Genomic DNA, 21403 nt, shown 5'->3' with positions numbered 1-21403 from the left:
AGTAAGTCTTGCAAGAACTTTGCATATTCGGGCACTTGTGCCACGGATTCAATAAAAGGAGTATTAATAGGAATACCCTTAACTTGCTTCATAAATTTCATATGCTCTTGCTCCAGTGGGTGAACTCTGGATCGAGAAGGGAATGGTAGCGGTGGTTGATAAGCTCGAACATCAACAATATTTTTCTGTTCAGACCTAGGCCACGCCGTGGAGATTGAATCGCCATGTCGTGAAGACGGTGATTCAGCAAAATTTTTGTTCTCGATCTTTGACTTCTTTGGTTGTGGTTCGGATTGCTTTGGCTCTTCTTCTAAGGCTTCTAGGAACTCAGAAATAGTGTCTTCTTCAGTATCGATGACCATGACATGCGATGATGGTTTCTTATCGGGAATTTGTGGAGATAATCGTCTGTTAACCAATGTAGTTAATTGACCAAGTTGAGCTTCAATATTTTGAATTGATGCTTGATGATTTCTAAGCAAAGTTTATTGATCTCTCATTAGAGCTTGTTGGTCTCTTAGTGTTTCATCGTTTCATCATGACATTTTTCCGAAGCCTCCATAAATCTAGTAAACATGGACTCAAAATCAACTTTCTTTTCAGGTTGTGGTTGCTCTTTTTGGTAGAAGCCTCGGCCAGTTTGCCTATATTTCTCTTCTTTTTGCTTTTTGTATTCATCATAAGGCAACCATTCTTTCTTGGATTCCTCCAATCTTCATCGTAATGGTCTCCACTTGAGTAACATACTTGAGCTTTCTTATTCCCGTTCTCGTCCAAATGGCAATCTTTTGTCAAATGTGGACCATTGCATTTTTCACAAACCACACGTATAGCGTGTATAGATTAATCCAACTTCGTCATTCTCAGATCCATATTATTCAATATAGCCAAAACAGTTTCCATGACTTTCGAAGTGCCACTCCCAATTCCTTTTGATCCATCATTTCGAGGATTATGATACTCACGTGAATGCTTAGAAAACTCTTCAATTAACTCCTTAATTTCAGCGAGATTTTTTTTTGTTAAAGGTCCTTGAGAATCAAGGCATTTCCTTGTCATCACATTTACCCCATCGTAGAAGATTGATACTTCTTGTTGCACATTAATATCATTTTGGGAGCAATTTCTAAGTAATCCCTTGTAACGCTCCCATGCTTCATAAAGTGATTCACCCAGTTGTTTCTCAAAGTTAGCTATTGCCTTCTTGAGTTTAGACACTTTTAATGGTGGGCAAAATTTCTCTAAGAATTGTTCACGCAGTGCCCATGTGGTAATTGCACCAGGTGGAAGTGCCTTTAACCAATCTTTAGCAGCTCTGTTGAAAGTGACTGGAAGCATTCTCAACAACATTGTATCGCGTGGAACATTCGGAACGTTGAAGTAATCAGCGATGTCATTGACTTCATCAAGGTATTTGTAAGCATCCTCATGATCTTTCCTGGAAAATGGAACATCCTTAAGCGTGGAAAGAATATGTCCTTTAAGCTCGAATGTTGAGGTAGCGGGAATTGTGGGTTGCACTAAACCTGGACCGGTGCCCTATCAAATTCTCTTCTTGTATGTCTCCATTGTCATGTCAGCAATGTCCGCAATAATGTTTGTTGGCTCGCCTTCATGTTCACTACTTTGATATGTTTCGTAACCAGTTTCCTTCTTATTAGGAGTGTTCTCGATGCCTTCAAAAGTGCCTTCGTCTTTCGGGAGGTTGCTTGATTCTCCTACATGCTTGCCTTTATTTTTACTAAAACCCGATTTTAAATCCTTGAATGGTGATTTCTTTGGTGTATTTGATTCTCCTACGTTCTTATCCTTCTTTTTATGAAAAGTTGACTATGAATCTTCAAGTCGTGGTGTCAAATGTATGTTTGATCCACGATTCATATACTAGTGCAACAAAAACAAAAATAAAAACGTAAAAACGAATAAAAAGTAATTAAAAATTCCTACTGATCGTTCCCCACGATGTGGTAATGATACCACCTCGTGTTGAAGCAGATAAACTAAACAGAATGCAAAAACAAAAGAAAACGTAAAAGAGCCGAGCTCATATTGTGAGCTTTAAGAGTTCACGTTGTGACTTCAATTCTGAAAAAAAAAATCTAATGCTAAAAATTAACTTCTTGCAGGTTTTACCCCACAAAAAGGATCGATTAACCTAAAGCAATTAGATTAAAGAACTAAAATAGTCGTTCCCTGTCAACGGCGCAAAAAACTTGATGTGTGCAAAAGATATCACCTATCTAGCTTTAAATTTATAACCTAACTACTTATTTACTAATGCACCTATAGGCAGTGTACCTAGTCAGGTTATAATATAGTAAAGTAAGTTGGGGTCGAACACATGGAACGAATTTAATTAACTAATTTAATTACTATAAATTAACCTAAAACAACAAAAAGTTAAAATAGTTTTTATCTGATTTTACAAGTTCAAAAAAACTTAAACAATTAACTAATAATCTCAATCAATATTCTAAAAACACTTTTGTTTAGTTCGAATCCACTTATCCTCTATGGGTAGCTACTAATTATGGATTATTAAAGTTGGTTATAAAATATTATGTTATTAGCAATTCAAGTCTAAATTTACTAATGTTTTCACTAATTCGTGAACTGCCTTGTATGGTCATACATAAGCAAAACACATAATCAGTTATTGGATGTAGATAAGTTATGTAAGATTTATCTAAATAAACACAATTATAGTCATAATTTATGTTCTCCAGCACAACTAAATTAGTTACTTTTATCACTTATCTAAGATTTGGTCGATCCTAGCTCTAGTAATTTAATGGTCACTAAACTACTAGGTAACAAGTTCATGTAATTTAATAGTCGCTAAGCTACACAGAACATGAATTCAAGCAATCAAAGTATCCAATATGTAACATCCCGGGTTTCATGTATTTTCAAATCCTTCCTTTGGTTTTTAATTACGTCATTTTTGGGTCCTTGCATTATAAAGTTGTAGCCCTAAGAAGCCCTAGTAGCAAAATGGTAATTTTGGGAGCAGGAGTAGTACGTTGGGCGTACATGTGAGTACGCTAAGCGTACTAGGGTGCGTCCTAGTACACTGGGCGTACTAATGTCCGAGTGAAACCCTAATTTTTAGGGTTTGAGAAGTATTTAAACACCTTTATGGATCATTTAGCCTCACCCTTTTAGCCTCCGAGTCCTTGAGTCGTTCTTGTAACATCCATAAAATTTCAGTAAAATTAAAACTTTTTCAAACATCCAAAAGCCATTAGCTATTACAAAATGTTTTCAAAATACTTTCATATCAGAGTTTCCCAGAAACCATAAGTCCAAAATGGGAGGATGTGTACGGTCACACCTTCGCCTTACCAAAACATTTGAAGCGCCTGAAACAATAAATTGAAACCGTAAGCACAAAGCTTAGTGAGTTCCCCCAAAGTACCAACACACAAACAATAGCACATATACAAATAACAGCATGCAATGGGTCCACAACTAACAGACTGGATTACCCCTGAGCCCACAGCATAAGTCTGGCTTGCCCCCTGGGCCCGCAGCTTATGTCTGGCTTGCTCCCCGGCCCATAGTACGAGTCTGGTATGCTCTGCCCGACCCTCAGCTCGTATCTGGAATGCCCACAAGCCCTCAGTATGAGTCTGGCATGCCCTTCCCAGCCCTCAGCTCATATATGGATTGCTCCAATACACTCAAGCCCTCAGTATGAGTCTGGCATACCACTCGGTTCTTAACTCGTATCTGGAATGCTAATGTGCCCTTAGTATGAGTCTGGCATGCCCTCCCTTACCCTCAACTCATATTTGGAATGATAATGAGTCCTCAGTATGAGTCTGGCATGCCCTCCCTGGCCCTCAGCTCATATCTGAAATACTCCAGGGTTTGTTAGCTACAACACAAAGCAGTACAACCTCAACCTAACCCACACAATATGTCTACATGTAATAGATAATATCCTATACAGATAATCAGACAATATCACAGGCAGTCCTACATATCTACCATACTAGCATGTCAATAACTAGCATACTCATGCATATCTATTCCGTACTTGGTATGTCAACAATATCAAGATATCAAGCAAAGGGTCGCCATTGGTGCCTTCGACCCTGTTAGTACAGTGAGGAAAACTCACCTCACGCCGTCGAAACACGCAAATGATACCTGACCACTGACTGCCAGATCCTAAACCACCATCATCAAGACTACACCCCAGCAAAGTTGATTCCTTGAGTACTCTCTGACTGCAGATCCGCTAGCGGATACCAAAATGACAATCATCAGCATCTAGTCACTGACCCATATAATGAGTCCAATAAACAGGGTAAAAGATCTTTTTACCCTTCCTCAAACTTGGCACAAAGCCAAGGCCTAACCAGATGACAAAAGGTTCAATATCAAAATAAACTCTCAAGTCCAATTATGGCCCACTTTTCCAAATTGGGCCTAATGGCCTTCACTCAAGAAGATCCAGTAAGCTAAAAGCCCAAACCATGAAATCCCAGACGGTCTATCACACCCACTGCAAGCCAAACCCAAATCTTGATCCAAATGCCCAAACCACTTCAAGCCCACACTTGGCCTAATTTTCCAAATTGGGCCCAACTTCTTATTGGGCCTTATCCAAAGGTCTGATCCTCTACTTAGCCCCAAAACACACTTATCTAGTCAGTCCATTAGGGCCCAAGTATCAAAGCCCAAAATGGCCCACTACCCGAAGCCCAAAGTCTGAAATTCAATAGGGGACGTACGCGGGGCGTACCCCTTCGATACGCTGGGCGTGCCTCGCCTCGCATTGACCCATTACAGGGGTTTGACTCTGATTGTGGGGTGTACATAATTTACGCGGGGCGTACCCTCGCATGACATAAAACTTTCATAAGTGCTTAATGGATCAAGCACTTGAGCTCAAACTTCAGATCCACTACTCAAATGTGCTCTAGAACCATAAAGTTTCAAACTTTAAGACTTTGGTCGACTAAAAAGGGCTTAAAACATGGTCTTAATCCATTAAGACCTCCTACAAAGAACTAGGGACCAAACTAGCTCAAGGGACCTCATTTTTATGTCTTAAGACCCATCATAGGGTCTGAAAGGATAGATTAACTCGACCAAAACAAAGCATGCAAAAAATAACACTCTTTAGGACAATAAGGATACCAAAAGCAACACAAATTAGATCCAACCAATCTAAGCACAAAGGTAGGAACTTTATACCTTTTGAAGCTTCCCCAGAAGATGAAAACTCCCGATCTACAAGCTTGATCCCTTCCTTGACTCCTTTGATGCACTAAATTCTTCTTCAACTACCCAAGAGGCACCCTTTTAGCTCACACACACAAAAGAAAGGCTATGATTTGGGGAAAACGGCTCAAAACTATGGAGGTTGGAAGGATAAAGGGTAATGAGCTCATAAAGACACTTATATACCACCCAAACCCTAAATATTAGGGTATCATCCTGGCACTCGTACGCCCAGCGTACTCACATGTATGCCCAACGTACTTCTCAAGTTCCCAAAATCATCCTTTTTCCCACTAGGGCCTCCCTTTGCCACTTCTTTCCAAACCAAGGGCCAAAATGACATAATTCCAAGTCCAAGGGATGAACTTGAAGTTACTTGAAATATGGGGTGTTACAGTTCTTAGCAAACCCTAACCTCATAAGAGAGTGTTTTGAGCTTAAAGTGTGTTATGTGTGTGCTTAAAGGAGAAGGAAGTGCATCAAGGAGTCTAGAAGGGAAAGAAAGCTTGTGGATCTTGGATCATCATCTTCTTGGGAAGATCCATGAGGTAAAAAGTTGCTACCTTTATGTTTGGTTTGTTTTGATCTCATCTTGGTAGCTTTATGGTGTTCTTTTGTCCTAAAAGTCCCATTGTTGTGCATGTTTGGTGTTGGACATTTTGGGTTGTCCTTTCGGACCCTAGGAAGGGTTCTAAGACATAAAAATGAGGTCCCTTTATCTAGTTTGGTTACATGCTTCTTATGGAAGGTGTTAATGGATTAAGACCATGTATTAAGGACTTTTTGGACGTCTAAAGTCATAAAGTTGGAGACTTTATGACTCTAAGGGGCATTTGGACCATGGATATGAAGTTTGGGCTTAAGTGCTTAAGCCATTAAGCACTTATTGAGATTTTGGACTCTGCGAGGGTATGTCCCGCGTACTCGGTCAGCCACCCTGTTGTGGGTCAATGCGAGACGGTGTACACCCAGCGTACCGAAGGAGTACGCCCCGCGTACGCCTTCTGTTGGACTCCAGACTTTGGGCTTCATGTTTTGGGCCACCTTTTTGAGCTTGAATGCTTGGGCCCTTATTGGTCTATCTGAGTATGAGTGTTTTGGGCCAAGTGAAGAGTTGGACCTTAGGGTAAGGCCCAAAAAGGAGTTTGGGCCCAATTTGAAAAAATGGGCCAATGACGGGCCTTGTATAATTTTGGGTTTTTTTGGATCAAGATTTGGGTCTGGGTCTTGCCTAATTATGGACAGGGTAAAGTGGCCATTTACCCTAAGTTTGGGTCATTGGTCAAGGGCAGTGATTCGATTATTAATTGGATGTTATTTGTTGTGATAGTTTGGGATTTTAGTGGGCCAACAACCGGAGGTTTTCTGTGTGATTTGTCAGTGTGAGGTGAGTTTTTCCTCACTGTACTTTTGGGTCGAAGGCACCAATGCCAACCCTTGGATTGATATCCTGTTGTGCATGTTATGTTATAGTGATCTGTTAGATCAATATCATGGTAGATAGGATGATGTTATGCTTAGTGATCTGTAAGATTTGTCTATTTGATTGCTAGCTGGTTAATAGTATGGTTATCTGTATTATGTGCACATGATTGGTTGGTGGCTGAGGCTTCACTGCTTTCTGCGTAAGCCAACAGGCCGGGGCATTCCAATCTGATGGTTGAGGGCCTAGGGTATTCCATCCCGAGGATGATTGGACACATAGTATGTTGCCATTCTAACCCGATGGTTGAGGGGCCTGGGGTATTCCTGTTGGATTAGGTGTCTAAGCCCATAACTATAATTGGTATGTACTTGACCCGAGAGTAGCATGATCCATTTGGGTTGCATGGCACCGGAACAATTTGTAAGGATGGACTTTTGAGAAGAGCATATTCATGATTTATTAATATATTATAAGTTCTAATATATTAATATGAAATCATATTATTTAATTAGTATTGATCAAAAATTAGTTTGGAATTAATTTTGTGATCAAAAGAGACTAATTAAATATAAGGGGTTGATTTGGTAAAATCATTCATTCTTATGGTGTGGGCTAATGATCCATGATTCCTTAAGTTGGGCTAAACCCATGTGACAACCCATGGATGATCCATGGAGGTTTAAACCCATGGAGCCTAAGGAATATGGAAGGTCATGCACATTAGGGTTTACATGGTGTAACCCTAGTTTCGCCACACTATATAAGAAACCCATTAGCTCCTAAAAATGGCACCCTAGTGTTCTTGGAAGAACTATAGCCGATTTTGAGTGCAAGTATTCTCTCTCAAGTCCTCCATTGTTGGTGGTGTTGTGTGATTCCATTTGAGGTGCAACACTTGGGGCACTAAGTTCTTAAAGGCCAAAATCAAGAAGTTCTACAAGCTACAACTAAGAGGTAACTATATAACTCCCTTTTATGTTGATTATATCATTTTGTATGCTAGTTGTAGGATTAATGCTTTGGAAACAATATTGCATGTATAATTAGAGAAAACATAGATCCAAAGCATTTAGGGTTGTATGTACACCATAGGATGTTGTAATATACTAAAAACCAACAGTGGTATCAGAGCCATGGGTTATTTTCTATTATACTTGATGTTTTATTGGTTTTCAAAGTGAAAAAATCGAATTTCCTGCCTTCTGCCCAGTGAACTCGCCGAGTCCACTAGGTGACTCGCCGAGTCCACTAGGTGACTCGCCGAGTCCCCTCATAAAATGGCCAACTCGACGAGTCCAGTTCATGTACTCGCCAAGTTGGTGCTCCAGTGGGCAGATTTTCGACTTTTGGCCAGTAATTGGATCAGAATCATTACCCCAAACTGTTTTTTGAACCATGAAATGTGTTTTTTGATATGGTATTGTCATAGTTTCAAGATTTGTATTAGTTTATATGATAGACTAATTTCTTGTAAATAGTTTATATGAATTATCTTGACTTATGAGTTTAATCTAGATCATAGAAATATTATTTGATAGTTTTTGTTTGTTAAAATGTTGATCTAAATGCCTTTTATGAACTCCATAACTAGTCATCAAGTTATGGAAAATGAAAAGTTTTTCATAAATGTGTTTTTATGAACTCCATAACTTGTCCTCAAGTTATGGAATTTCAAGAATCTCATTTTTAAAGGTCACTTTAAATGGTTTTAAGGTCTTCCATAACTTGTCCTCAAGTTATGGAACTTGAAAAGTTTTTCATAAAAACCTCATTAAACTCATAAGTTAGAGAAATGAAAAGGTTTGACAAGTTTCAAAACTTGCCCTCAAGTTTTGGAATTTGTAAAGTCTCACTTTTGAATACTTTAGTTTCAAACCCTAGAGTTTTAAAAGTTAAAATTCTACCCTTATACTTTATATTATTATAAGTTTAATAATTATATATATGTATAAGACAAGTCAGTCTTACCGTTAGTCCATAAATGTTCCATTGGGTATGTTGCAGTCTATAAGATTTTAGGCTTGATGGTTACTGAGTGTTGTGTTTTGTTCTACATAAATTGAATACTCAGTTAGTTGTATCATATTATGTATTATTATGATGTGTGAAGTATGATCATTTTCAATTACGGAAACACCAAGTTCTATTACATAAAAAGTAAATCACATGACGGGTGTGTGACACTATGAAATCTAAATAACTATTCAATTCTACATAGACAAATGCTACGATTTTCCTGGGTGAGGGTCTATTAGTGGTTGTTTAATGACCTTCATCGTTTCCCATTTAGAGGGAGTTGAAGCGGATGCACTAGCTCTGCACATGTAAGTATGTAACGCTGACATGAAATGGAATAAACGAAACGGTGATGGTGTGTACCTCTATGCGTCGAAGTCATATCAATCGTATAAAAATATCTAGTGACGTAGTGGCCCCATTTATGAGAATTATCGGATACCCCACATTGGATCTCTACGTGTCAAAGTTTTATCGATTTGCAAAATTAAACAAGGTGGTATTGGCATTGCGAGATGAAGCTTCTATTTGGCGTTGGTGTTATGTTTTGGTGGGACAACATAGACAACATATCCTGAAGCTTTCAGAAGTAAGACGGACCTTGTCGTCGTATCTTCACATTAATTGTCTTTCCGACCCACTGGAATCCAAAGCTTGTGGGGTACCAGGATAGTCATACAAGTTCTTGATAAGTTGGACTAGAAAAAAAAACCATGTGATGGTTTCGAAGAACGAAAATCCCTCAATGTCGTTAACGTCGTAGATAGTTTTGTTTTACATGACGAGAAGTCCAATTGCAATATGTTGGTTGAACTGTTAATTTAGATAAGAAAATGCAGTTTGTTTATGTATATATATTGATGAGTGTTCCCACATTGGTGTGTGAAGGATTCCAAGACGATTTTATAGATTTATCTTGTAGAGAGTTGGTCACCGGGCCTGGTAACGTTTGCCTGTAACCCAAGTGGGGGTATCAAAGTGGGTTGGATTATGATTTGGTCCAGTTTGGTTGGGTCTGGTGGTGTGTAATTTGACTTGCCCGTTCCAGTGGAAGTCGAGAGCTGGTTCAAGTGGCTTGAGCGAAGGCTTTGGGTCTCTTGGAACCTAGAGAAGGGGGCAATGCGTTAGGCTGGCTTCACAGAGCTGCGACAACTCCTCGCTTCCGACAGTGGTAGGATTACAAGTCTTGGCTCTTCAGGCCCATATTGCCGACTAGTCCGATTCAAATGGACACCCACTTTTTAAAATTTTTACCTCAAAACATTTATTGTTTGTCCATTTTGTCACAGTGATGAGTCATACATAATAACCGTACCTTGTCCTGTTTCATCTCCTGATGAAAATATGTCATTAAAACCACCTGATTTTTGAGTCTCTTGGAACTTCCCATATTGTTAACATGAATGAAACCCTTCAAAGGTCCTTATAGTACAAAAAGCCAGGTCCATGGTTGGAACTATGGGAGTGCGTTCACATGAAAACATCAGACAGCAAAGACTTTCAAATCTCTAAGCCTATTTTAAGCTAATTTTAAACATTGAACTGAGTATTGGAGGGGTGCGCCTGGCCTTGGCTGTAGTGTAAGACCAAGGCGACGCATGAAGAACCCCAGCAGCAAGCTACTGTAACGGGCCTTCCCCCATAAAAAATAAGATTAATATCGAGTGGGCCGATGGCCCACATATCAGATATTAAACTGATAAGAACAGATACTACACTTGATCTTAGCCAAAAGGCCGAGAAAGGTATGCTTCTTACAGCTGTGGGCTTCCCCTTTTGTACTCGCCTCCCTCTTGCCTGCTTCCTTCATTCACCCAATGTGGGAATTGGGATGCAGACTCTTTCACTTTCACTGCCAGCTCCCTTCCTGGTTCCTTCCTTCACAACAAAAACAACTTAAATATTATTCTTTTGCTTCTTTACTTTCTGTATATATTCAGATCAAACTTAGACTACTACTGCATATGCATATGTGTTTATGATTGCATTGCCTTTTCTTTTCTTATTTTTCTGTAGTTTAAATTCACTCAACACCAACAAACAAAACAAATTCATTTCATGTTGATAATTACTCAATTACGAATGACTCCTTCCACTCATGTACCTACTATGCTTTTCTTTTGTCCATTTAGTTTTATATCACATATCTATTAAGTAAATTAATAACTAAACACAATAACTAATGGGCAGACTCAAACTAATCAGATAAGTCCAACTTGTTAAAATCCATCCTATCAAAATACGTGTTTTTAATCTACATAATCCTTTTCACTTGTTTTGCTCATAAAAATCATATTATATCTTGAAACCATATAATTTTATAATCATATCCAACACATTTCTTACTCGTTTAAATACCTGACAAAAATTATTTTCCGGGCAACCGTTTCTTCGTTATGTCGTCCCGTTACCAGGTAACATTCAACCTTACATTATGCTTCCCGTAAGTGTTCACTATTCCTTTCCAAGATACTATCCGCTTTTTCAACCAACATGTCCTTCTCTTCTCATCGGCTTGCTATTTGGTCATTGCTGGTATCACACTATCTTCACCTCCTAACGTCTTACAATCACTTCCAATTTGATTCTAACATTTATGGGGATGACTTTTACTGAACAAATATATTTAGAATAAAAAAAATGCTCAATAATAACATTATATTCGAATTTAGTTAATGGATGCAAAGGAAAAATCCATATTCAACAATCGAAACTCAATGCTCGCTCTTGTTTTACCATCTGTGATGTTTATTTCTCAATTGAATGTACATAAGGTGCTATAATCCATGTTCTAACAGCCTCACAGCATCATTTAAGCCGTCCATTTCAACTTTCAGGTAGTGGATATCAAGAGTCGGGTCTCCATTAATGGAACTCGAAACTCAAAACAAGCTTCTAAAATAAAAGAGTAACTCAACCGATTGCTGGGAGTAATTCATGAAATAACTTGACTACTATCAACCCCCTTTGCTTCAAACTCCAAATGTCATCCATTAGTTCAATCTTCTCCTCTCATTCTATCTATATCTTGTTCTTTAATAAACAATAGGGCAGATCTTAAGTGCTTACGTCATCATAAGAATTCCTCTTACTCATAACTTGTTCCCCTAACATTGCTTTTATCTCATATTAGTATTACCCAGGTCAGACTTAATTTCACATATGAGGTTGTTAATTACTTTACCTTTATATCCCTACGGCCACATAGTTATAAATATAAGACATCATAAGAGTTTAAATAGGTACAAGACGCATACTTTAAGTTCCACTTATTGGAAAAAATCTATTTAACTTATAATCGTGAAATAAACTTGAGTCTCAGATAACGTCAACGCCCAAATAGGCACAACACTTATCTTCGCCGAAAATCTGAAGTAGCAATGTACTTCAAACATCCTCGTTCATCAACTTTTACCTTTGAATGATTTCATCTTAAATCATCAATTAGCCAACCACTTAGCAATGATTTTTTATTTTAACCCACTAAAACTAATTGGTGGATAATGTATTACTATTAATGAGCTCCTCACCTTTGGAATTAGAGTGAAGAAAGAACTACTACAACAATGGGGAATATTAGCCGAAAGAAGGAATTCTGTGACACCATCAAAAATATCATTTTTCAGTAAATCCCATGATTTTTTTTACAAACCTAAAGGAAAAACCATCCAGGCCCGGAACTCTATCCCCTCTACATGAATAAACAACACTTTTAATTTCCTTAATCGTGCACGGAACTTCCAAACAATTGTCTTGATTTGAAGCAAGAGTGTACACTGTGTGCTACGTTTTTGAACTCTCCCACCTTCGGACCTGCTGAATTTAATTTATTATGAAAAAAAAAACTTCTCACCAATTTGCGGATCCTCCTGGTAATCACAAACTGTTTTTATGCCACAAATAACAAGTTGCATGGTCTTTCAATTAAGAATACGATTAACGTACTTTGTGTTTCCCTCCCTTTCAATGCTCTATTAAATCTTAGCTTTTTGAATAACATCTAAAGTTTTCATTTTCTCATAATCATGAATTTTTCTCAAAATATTCAAACGGTCCCCGTGACTCTTGGAGTGGCATCTCCTTCAGGGGCGGAGTTCGTGGGGGGGCTGCCGGATGCAGCGCCCCCTCCAACCATTTTAATTGAATGTACCCATGGAATTATAAATTATATAACAAGTCCATATAGGTTGTGAGAAAAGCCCATTGACCCCCTTATGTTTTAATAAGCTTAAAATAATATGACGTGAATACTTATATCCAATACGATTAATACCGATTCACAGTTAAAAGAAAATGATGATAAAAGCTTTGAGTTACAATGCTTCTTTCAAATTTTTATTAATAAGATAAGATATATTTTAAATTTAATTGTATTCTTAACAACTTTTGTAATATTTAATTATTATATTATTATGATTGGTAAATTGGATTTTTTTAATCATAAGGCAATCATAATAAAAAAGCCATAAATTTAATGGAAGATTTTCGAGAAATAACAAAAAATGAGGGGTGGTTTAAAGAAAATAACCAAGAAAAAACAGATTTCGGAAATTGACCAAAGGATCTGCAGAGCACCCTCTGCGGATCGATTAAAGCTTCTGTGGATCCCTCTACAGCTCTGCGGAACTTGGGTTTTTTAATTTTTTAAATTTTTTTGTCGTTTTTTCGTTTTTTTTTGCGTTCATTTTCGTTTATTAATATTAATTTTTTTTAAATACACCAATACCTTATGTGATTATTATGTAAAAAAATTTACAAAAAAAGGTTAAAAATAATGAAATGTTTTATATAATACGTTTGTTACTGATGTATGTTTTCCATGTATTTGTACTGTTTTGTATTTTATGTTCTATGAAATAAAGTAGAAGTTAACTCAACTGGTTTCGTTAATAACCTAATACAAACCAAATACATATAAATAACGTAATACAAACCGGTGCATATAAATAACATAATTAAAATTATACAAATATTCCATGTTTTTTTATAAAATTACACACACTGGTATTCTGAATAATAAACATACTTTAAGTAGGTTACAAAACATACTTTAGAAAACATAAACATACAACCTTCATAATAAACATACGTTGAAATAAACTTCATTCATTCAAATCGAACCACGGAAACTTTGATCTGTTCTCGTATTCCGTCCATGGGTTTTCTGTTGCTTGTGTCCCTAAGTTGACTGTCACTTGCGTCCATTGGTTATCTGACTCTTGCTGCCATTGGTACTCGGTGCAACCCTGCCATTGGTTCTGTGGCTCTTCCTGCGGTTGGTATTCGGTCCCTTACGTCCATTGGTTATGTGGCTGTTGCTGCCATTGATGTTCGGTCTGTTGTGTCCATTGGTTGTCTGGTTGTTGCTGCCATTATTGTTCGGTATGTTGCGTCCATTGGTTCTCTGGCTCATGCTGCCATTGGTTTTCGGTCGCTTGCGTCGGTTCCTCTTTTGTCGCTTTTGTCCCACTCCATGATGCCCCAGTACATTTTTTACTTTTACTTTGGTTCTTTGGAACGATTTACTTACACGTCCTTGCATTATGAGTTGTGCTATGACATCTACTACACCTTCTTATTTATGGTTCCTCACCTTGAGAGGGAATACAATTGGTGTTTTTTGGTCTACCGGCTTGACGTATTTCCATCATAGGAGGGTTAAAAACCATAAGGTCATCCAGAACCTCCCAATCACTAAGTTCTGAAAGAGGGTATACGGCATGCTCGTACGTTCTTCGATATGTTTCAATTTTATAAGCATCTATAGCCATATGCCCACAATGATCACTTTTCAAGTGCATTAAAACCATTATCACATGACCACATGGCAAACCAGTTAGTTGCCAATATCTGCAAGAACAAGTCTTTTCCCTCAAATTCATTGTGACACCACTTTTGAAGTCATGCACTTGATATGTTGTATTGTCAACACCGGATACCGACCATCCTTGAATCTCCTCTTTATTTTTTTAACCATATCTTCAGCCCACTTTGTAAGTATTGTTGTACTTTTTCTGTTAAAACAAACATATATTAATATATATGACACTTATCATATAATTTAAAATTAAACATAATCATACCTGCAGCTATCCGCTGTTTGTAAAACAATTTCTGCATAAGTGCGCGAAAGAACTCAAGAAGTGGTAATATAGGCAACTTCCTTGCTTTATTTGATACAACATCCATGGACTGCACTCTATTTGAGGTCATATAATCATACCTTGTGGTAGGGCAATACGCTCTGGTCCATTTCTCAAGTGGAATTTGACTGAGATATGTCGCTACATCATCTCTTATATTACAAAGTCTCCCCCAATAAAATTCAAACTCATTGGTTTTGTAAGCTCTTACCAGCTTCCAAAACAAAATTGTTGTTTTTTTGTTTTTTCCAAAGGTGTGGACTATGTTTCCTATTAGATGAAAACCACACAATCCATGTTGAGCATTTGGAAAAACATTTTGAATACTTACAGCAATTGTGGGTGCTCTATCTGTGACCATTGTCAGACCTTCCACATCACCAATACATTCATGTAGTTTTTCAAGAACACATGTCCAAGAATCCGTAGTCTCTTTTGGGCAAATTCCATACCCAATAGGCAAGATCTGATTGTTTCCATCCATGGCTACTGCATGCAATATGGTGCCTTTGTACTTTCCCTTCAAATGAGCATCATCCATAATAATAACTTTTCTACAACACTCTCTGAAAGCACGTATCTGCAACAACAATATAAAAACCATTAATATATCAACAATATAATTTGTTTATAAACATTTAAGAAAATAACAAACATATTTAAAAATATATTACTGCGCATCCAATAGCGAAAAAGCAATACTCAAAACGATCCTCCGAATCAGTTTTTATGTACGCCACAGTACCAGGATTATGTTTCTTCAGATTGTGAAAATAAACTGGAAGTTTGGAGAAACATTCTTCGGGGGTCCCCATCATCAATCCCAGAGCAAATTCTCTAGCATGCCACGCTTGTGAATAACTCATATTTATTTGTAGCAAAGCATTCATATCTCTAATTATAGCATTAGGCTTCCAAACTCTCAAACTTCCTTGACCCATAATGTTATGTATTATGGTTCCCACAACTTTGCTATTTGCTTGCCTATGAGTTGGGTGTATAAGCAATGAAGAACATGTATGCTCATCATTAAACGTCTTAATTTCAAACATTTCTGTTCCTTTAATAAGAGATGCGTATAAACGCCAATGACAGTTTTCTTTCATACAAACAACCTGGTACCGAGATTTTGAAGAATTTTCAACCTTTATCTGAAACTTTTCTCTAACGGCTTTGAATTTAACAGCAAATGTTATCTCTTTTTTGGTGTTATAGGTTTGATTGACAATTAATTTATCATTCTGACCTAAACTATGAAATGGTCCAGGTTCAAGAATAGGTTCTGGACAATTAGGAATAGAAGGAATACAATACCATGGATTAAAGCAGTTTTTTCTTTACGTGTACTCATCATCCGACCACCCTTCATTTGATTTTTCTTCACATCTTCGATCATGAATTTCAGGAACTTCTCCAAGCTCGAACAAATTTTGACGTTGTAATTCAGTCATGCCCACTTTTGCTTCTTTATCATTATCTGATACAAAAGTAACATTATCAGATACAAATTTATCAGTAACCGAAACTTTTTTTTTCATCACCCACTGACACTTCATTTCCTCTTCCCCTTGAACGGTTTCCATCACATTGGCTTTCTCTACGACCTCTATTAGTTTTTGTTGGATTAAACTGGTTGATAACCACTGCTTGCTCTTCAGCTTTTTCACCTACCACCGTTAAATACAAATGCACCGCCTTCTTTGATTTAGACATTACATGTCTCAATTGAAATACATCAGTTTCATCTCCAAGCTCCATGACATACCCTAACTCCGGGTGTTTAAAAGACAAACATATGTGACTATTTAACACACCTGCCTTACTTCTCACCATTTATAATAACATTTCGTGGTCAATGTTAGGAGGAAGTTTTAAACCATAGTTTTTCACATTATTTATAACATAAACCTCATCTCCATTAACTAACTGCCACAACCTCCCGTACACAAGATAATAAAACTCATTTTACAAATCACTCTCCACAAACACAATGAAAAAACAACTTCTACTGGTAATTGAAACTCACAAACTCACAAAAAACCACTTAAATACGTCTATAACTTCTATAACTGATCTGTAGAGGTGTACACTGATCCGCATAGGTGTACACAGATTCGCAGAGGTGTATACTGATCTGCAGAAAACAATTTTGCGTATTCCGTAACAGTTATGGAGAGCTGTACACTGATCCACAGAAAACAGTTCTATAACTGATCTGCAGAGGTGTACACTACCGGTTTCCTTCTTACGTGGCTAAGTGATGTGTCAAAAACCCCTTACTTGGACTTCCAACGTGGCACCTGACGTGTTATCTTCCCAATTATGCTATTAATTAAAATCCCGATTTGTACCTCATTCATTTCTTTCTAACCCCTTCGTGAAAAGTCGAAGCAAACACCCTCCTTTATATAATCAGCTTGTTCGATTCTTCAACACAATGTCTGCGAGCTCGCCTAATGCAAGAAATCGCCTCCAAGTTGCTCGTGTGTTTGTTAAAGACGATGTTAACAACTATGATTGCGATGTTCTAGCTAAGGATCGGACATGCTGGAAGCTCACTAACCCCGACAGACGTTTTTGAAACTCCAACAACAACTTGGTAAGCTTCGATCTAGTTTGATTTGTTAATGCAAGATTTTTTAGGGCTTCTTAAATTGCATTTGGTGATTAGTGATTATGTTTTGATGTTTTATTCATGTGGGTTCCATACAGACAAGACTGAGGAAATGTGATTACTTTGAATGGAAAGATGTTGCACTGGAAGATAGTTACTACAAAAACCTTATCTATTCCATAAAGCAGCAGTTGGATTCCAAAGAGGATCTTGGTGTCATAAAAAACTTGAGGACTAAGAATGTTGAGTTGGAGTTTCTCCTGAGTAAGGAGAAGAGTCTAGTAGCAAGCATGGAGAAGGGGATGTGTGATTCCAATAAGAGCATACGTATGTACAAGATGTTGGTAGTTGTTCTAGTTGTTGGGTATGTTTGTTTTGTTTTAAGTTAGCTAATTAGTGTTGGATGTGAAGCTTTTGATGTAACTGTTAGTGTAAGGTGTATGTATTGGGATGTGAAGTTTTTTTTGTATCTTTTTAAAGTCAGCCTAAAGTGGTAATGTGCTGCATTTTGTATCTTTTGTAAAATCCCAATGACAATTGGTAATTAGCCTTAATGTAGCTGTTGTTGTACGTTTGTTTTGTTATATGTATTATCTTGTATTTTAACTTAATCAAGACTCTACTATACTAGTCTACTATTCCAAATAACACAATCAAAACATAAGAAAATATTCTTAAATCAATAATCATAATACAATCAAAGTCTACTATTCCAAATAATTTCTGACATCCTATTACGGTAACTAAATTCCGTATCTCTAGGGGACTGATGTGTCTCCACTGGTACACCCGATGTAAGCATTTCCATGAACATGCACACATAAACTCCACAATCTCGTTTTTCTCATTCTTTTACTTTTTCCTGCTGCGTCACATGTTTAGCTTTAACGAATTCCATCTTAGTAGGTTTATGTCTATATACAAATTTAATATTATATGATATATATAAATAAATATACTAACCCGATCAATATCCTTCCAATGTGGTCCATCAACCATCCTGGCTGCTACACGCCTCAAATAATGTTGTTTCCCAGGTTCCAAAGTCGTGCCTTCAGGATTAATAATCGTCCACCTACTAGCCGACGACTTTATTTCCTTGAGTAGGGACGTCCAGATAACCAAATAATGCGTGTTAGAAAAAAAACATTTCATTTCGTACAATTAATTATCCAACACTTTTGTAATATAAAATAAGGGATGTGTGGTGCCTCAGAGAGCAAGTATCGAGAGCCAATACCAAGTAAACTTGACCAAAATTCCCAATTCATATCAATACCTTTTAAAAGTTTATGCTCCAAAAATATCACTCCCATCTTCTTTCCCCACAATTTCCAAAATTCATTATCACTATCGAGATAACCGTCCAATAGTAATGGTCTTTTTTCTACATTATTGGACTTTTGCATTTTTTTCCCTTTTCTGTTCTTCAATGGTTCCGTCGACGGAACCTACAAAATGAATATGTTAATTAATTTGGAACGATTATATACTATATAAATAGAAATTACTTAATTTTATACCTGTGTGTAAGGCTCCCTACAAAATTTTGATTTCATTTTTAACTGCCCTTTTAACAGCGTAACCGTGTTATCTTCAACTTCAACAAAAGGCGGTGGCGTCTGCACATACGTATGGCCCGACTCGCGATCCAAACCATGATAAAGTGCTTCCCCCGCATCCACATTTTCCATATCGTTCACACCAAATTATTTATCTTTTTCCCATTTATCCATTCTCTTCCCAAAGTGCTCGATTGTGGTTTTCAATTGAGTAACAATGCCAAATAACTTGTCTATTTTACTGTCTTCCGGAGGTTTGTGGTATGTTTCCTGAAAATGAGAGGCTGAGGTGTAATCTGCTCCCCAAAAATGAGAGCCTGAGGTGTAGTCTGCTCCCTGAAACTGAGACAGGTGAGGTGATGGAGACCGCTGCTTAGGAAGACATTGTTGTTGCGGTGATGGAGACCGCTTTCAACATAGACATTGTTGGCGTTGGTGTTATGTTTTGGTGGGACAACATAGACAACATATCCTGAAGCTTTCAGAAGTAAGACGGACCTTGTCGTCGTATCTTCACATTAATTGTCTTTCCGACCCACTGGAATCCAAAGCTTGTGGGGTACCAGGATAATCATACAAGTTGATGATAAGTTGGACTAGAAAAAAAAACCATGTGATGGTTTCGAAGAACGAAAATCCCTCAATGTCGTTAACGTCGTAGATAGTTTTGTTTTACATGACGAGAAGTCCAATTGCAATATGTTGGTTGAACTGTTAATTTAGATAAGAAAATGCAGTTTGTTTATGTATATATATTGATGAGTGTTCCCACATTGGTGTGTGAAGGATTCCAAGACGATTTTATAGATTTATCTTGTAGAGAGTTGGTCACCGGGCCTGGTAACGTTTGCCTGTAACCCAAGTGGGGGTATCAAAGTGGGTTGGACTATGATTTGGTCCAGTTTGGTTGGGTCTGGTGGTGTGTAATTTGACTTGCCCGTTCCAAGTCGAGAGCTGGTTCAAGTGGCTTGAGCGAAGGCTTTGGGTCTCTTGGAACCTAGAGAAGGGGGCAATGCGTTAGGCTGGCTTCACAGAGCTGCGACAACTCCTCGCTTCCGACAGTGGTAGGATTACAAGTCTTGGCTCTTCAGGCCTATATTGCCGACTAGTCCGACTCAGATGGACACCACTTTTTTTAAATTTTACCTCAAACATTTCTTGTTTGTCACAGTGATAATAAACCTTGTTTTGTTTCATCTCCTGAAGAAAATATATATATCATTAAAAGCCAACTGATTTTTGAGTCTCTTGTTACTTACCATATTTGTAACATGAAAGAAATCCATAAAAAGCCAGGTCCATGGTGGAAATTATGGGAGTGGGTTCACATGAAAACATCAGACACCAAAGACTTTGAAATCTTTAAGCCTTTTAAAGTCTAAAAGTTAAGTCAAATCTATGAACATGGAACTGAGCATTGGAGGGGTGCGACAGGCAATCCAGCTTGTGGGGTAGCAGGATGTAGTTATACAAATTCGTAATAAGTTGGACTAGAAAGAAACCATCTGATGGTTTCGTTGTAGATAGTTTTGTTTTACATGATCAGCAGAAGTTCAATTACAGTATGTTGGTTTAATTGTTAGTTTAAAAGAAAATTTTAGTTAGTTTCTGTATATATTATATTAGTGAGTGTTCCCACATTGGTGTGAGAAGAATTCCCAAGACGATTTTATAAATCTATCTTGTAGTGTGTCCATGCATTGTTGAAATTAGGGGAGTGGGTTTAATCTTTCTGGCACTCTGTTATCAAGGATAACTAATAACTAGTTTCTGCTGGATTGATACTTTACAGGTCAAAAAGGTGAACTGAATATTGGAGGGGTGCGCCGTGCCTTGGCTGTAGTGTAAGACCAAGGCGACACATGAAGAACCCCAGCAGCAAGCTACTGTAACGGGCCTTCCCCCATAAAAAATAAGATTAATATCGAGTGGGCCGATGGCCCACATATCAGATATTAAACTGATAAGAACAGATACTACACTTGATCTTAGCCAAAAGGCCGAGAAAGGTATGCTTCTTACAGCTGTGGGCTTCCCCTTTTGTACTCGCCTCCCTCTTGCCTGCTTCCTTCATTCACCCAATGTGGGAATTGGGATGCAGACTCTTTCACTTTCACTGCCATCTCCCTTCCTAGTTCCTTCCATCACAACAAAAACAAACTTCAATATTATTCTTTTACTTCTTTACTTTCTCTATATATTCAAATCAAACTTAGACTACTACTGCATATGCATATGTGTTTATGATTGCATTGCTTTTTCTGTAGTTTAAATTCACTCAATGCCAACAAACAAAAAAACTTCATTTCATGTTGTGATGTTGATAATTACTGAATTACAAATGACTCCTTCCACTCATGTACCTACTGTCCATTTAGTATTATATCACATATCTATTAACTAAATT

General features: G+C 37.6%; 3 non-coding genes across 3 annotated transcripts; 1 reads left to right on the top strand and 2 right to left on the bottom strand.

The window, feature by feature from the left end:
- Positions 1-1105: 1105 nt before the first annotated feature.
- Positions 1106-1212, top strand: LOC145117841 (small nucleolar RNA R71). Its single transcript, XR_013712835.1, has one exon. It is a non-coding gene; the product is annotated as a small nucleolar RNA R71 (small nucleolar RNA).
- A 9017-nt stretch (positions 1213-10229) lies between these two features.
- LOC145118214 (U2 spliceosomal RNA) lies at positions 10230-10426 on the bottom strand. Its single transcript, XR_013713179.1, has one exon. It is a non-coding gene; the product is annotated as a U2 spliceosomal RNA (small nuclear RNA).
- Positions 10427-20812: 10386 nt separating this feature from the next.
- LOC145118207 (U2 spliceosomal RNA) lies at positions 20813-21009 on the bottom strand. Its single transcript, XR_013713173.1, has one exon. It is a non-coding gene; the product is annotated as a U2 spliceosomal RNA (small nuclear RNA).
- Positions 21010-21403: the final 394 nt, after the last annotated feature.

Source organism: Lactuca virosa, chromosome 5 (assembly GCF_052849685.1).
Source record: "Lactuca virosa cultivar CGN04683 chromosome 5, Lactuca_virosa_CGN04683_v6, whole genome shotgun sequence".
Lineage (NCBI taxonomy): Eukaryota > Viridiplantae > Streptophyta > Magnoliopsida > Asterales > Asteraceae > Lactuca > Lactuca virosa.
The sequence above is the reverse complement of the archived record's forward strand: the minus strand, read 5'-3'. Positions and strand labels throughout refer to the sequence as shown.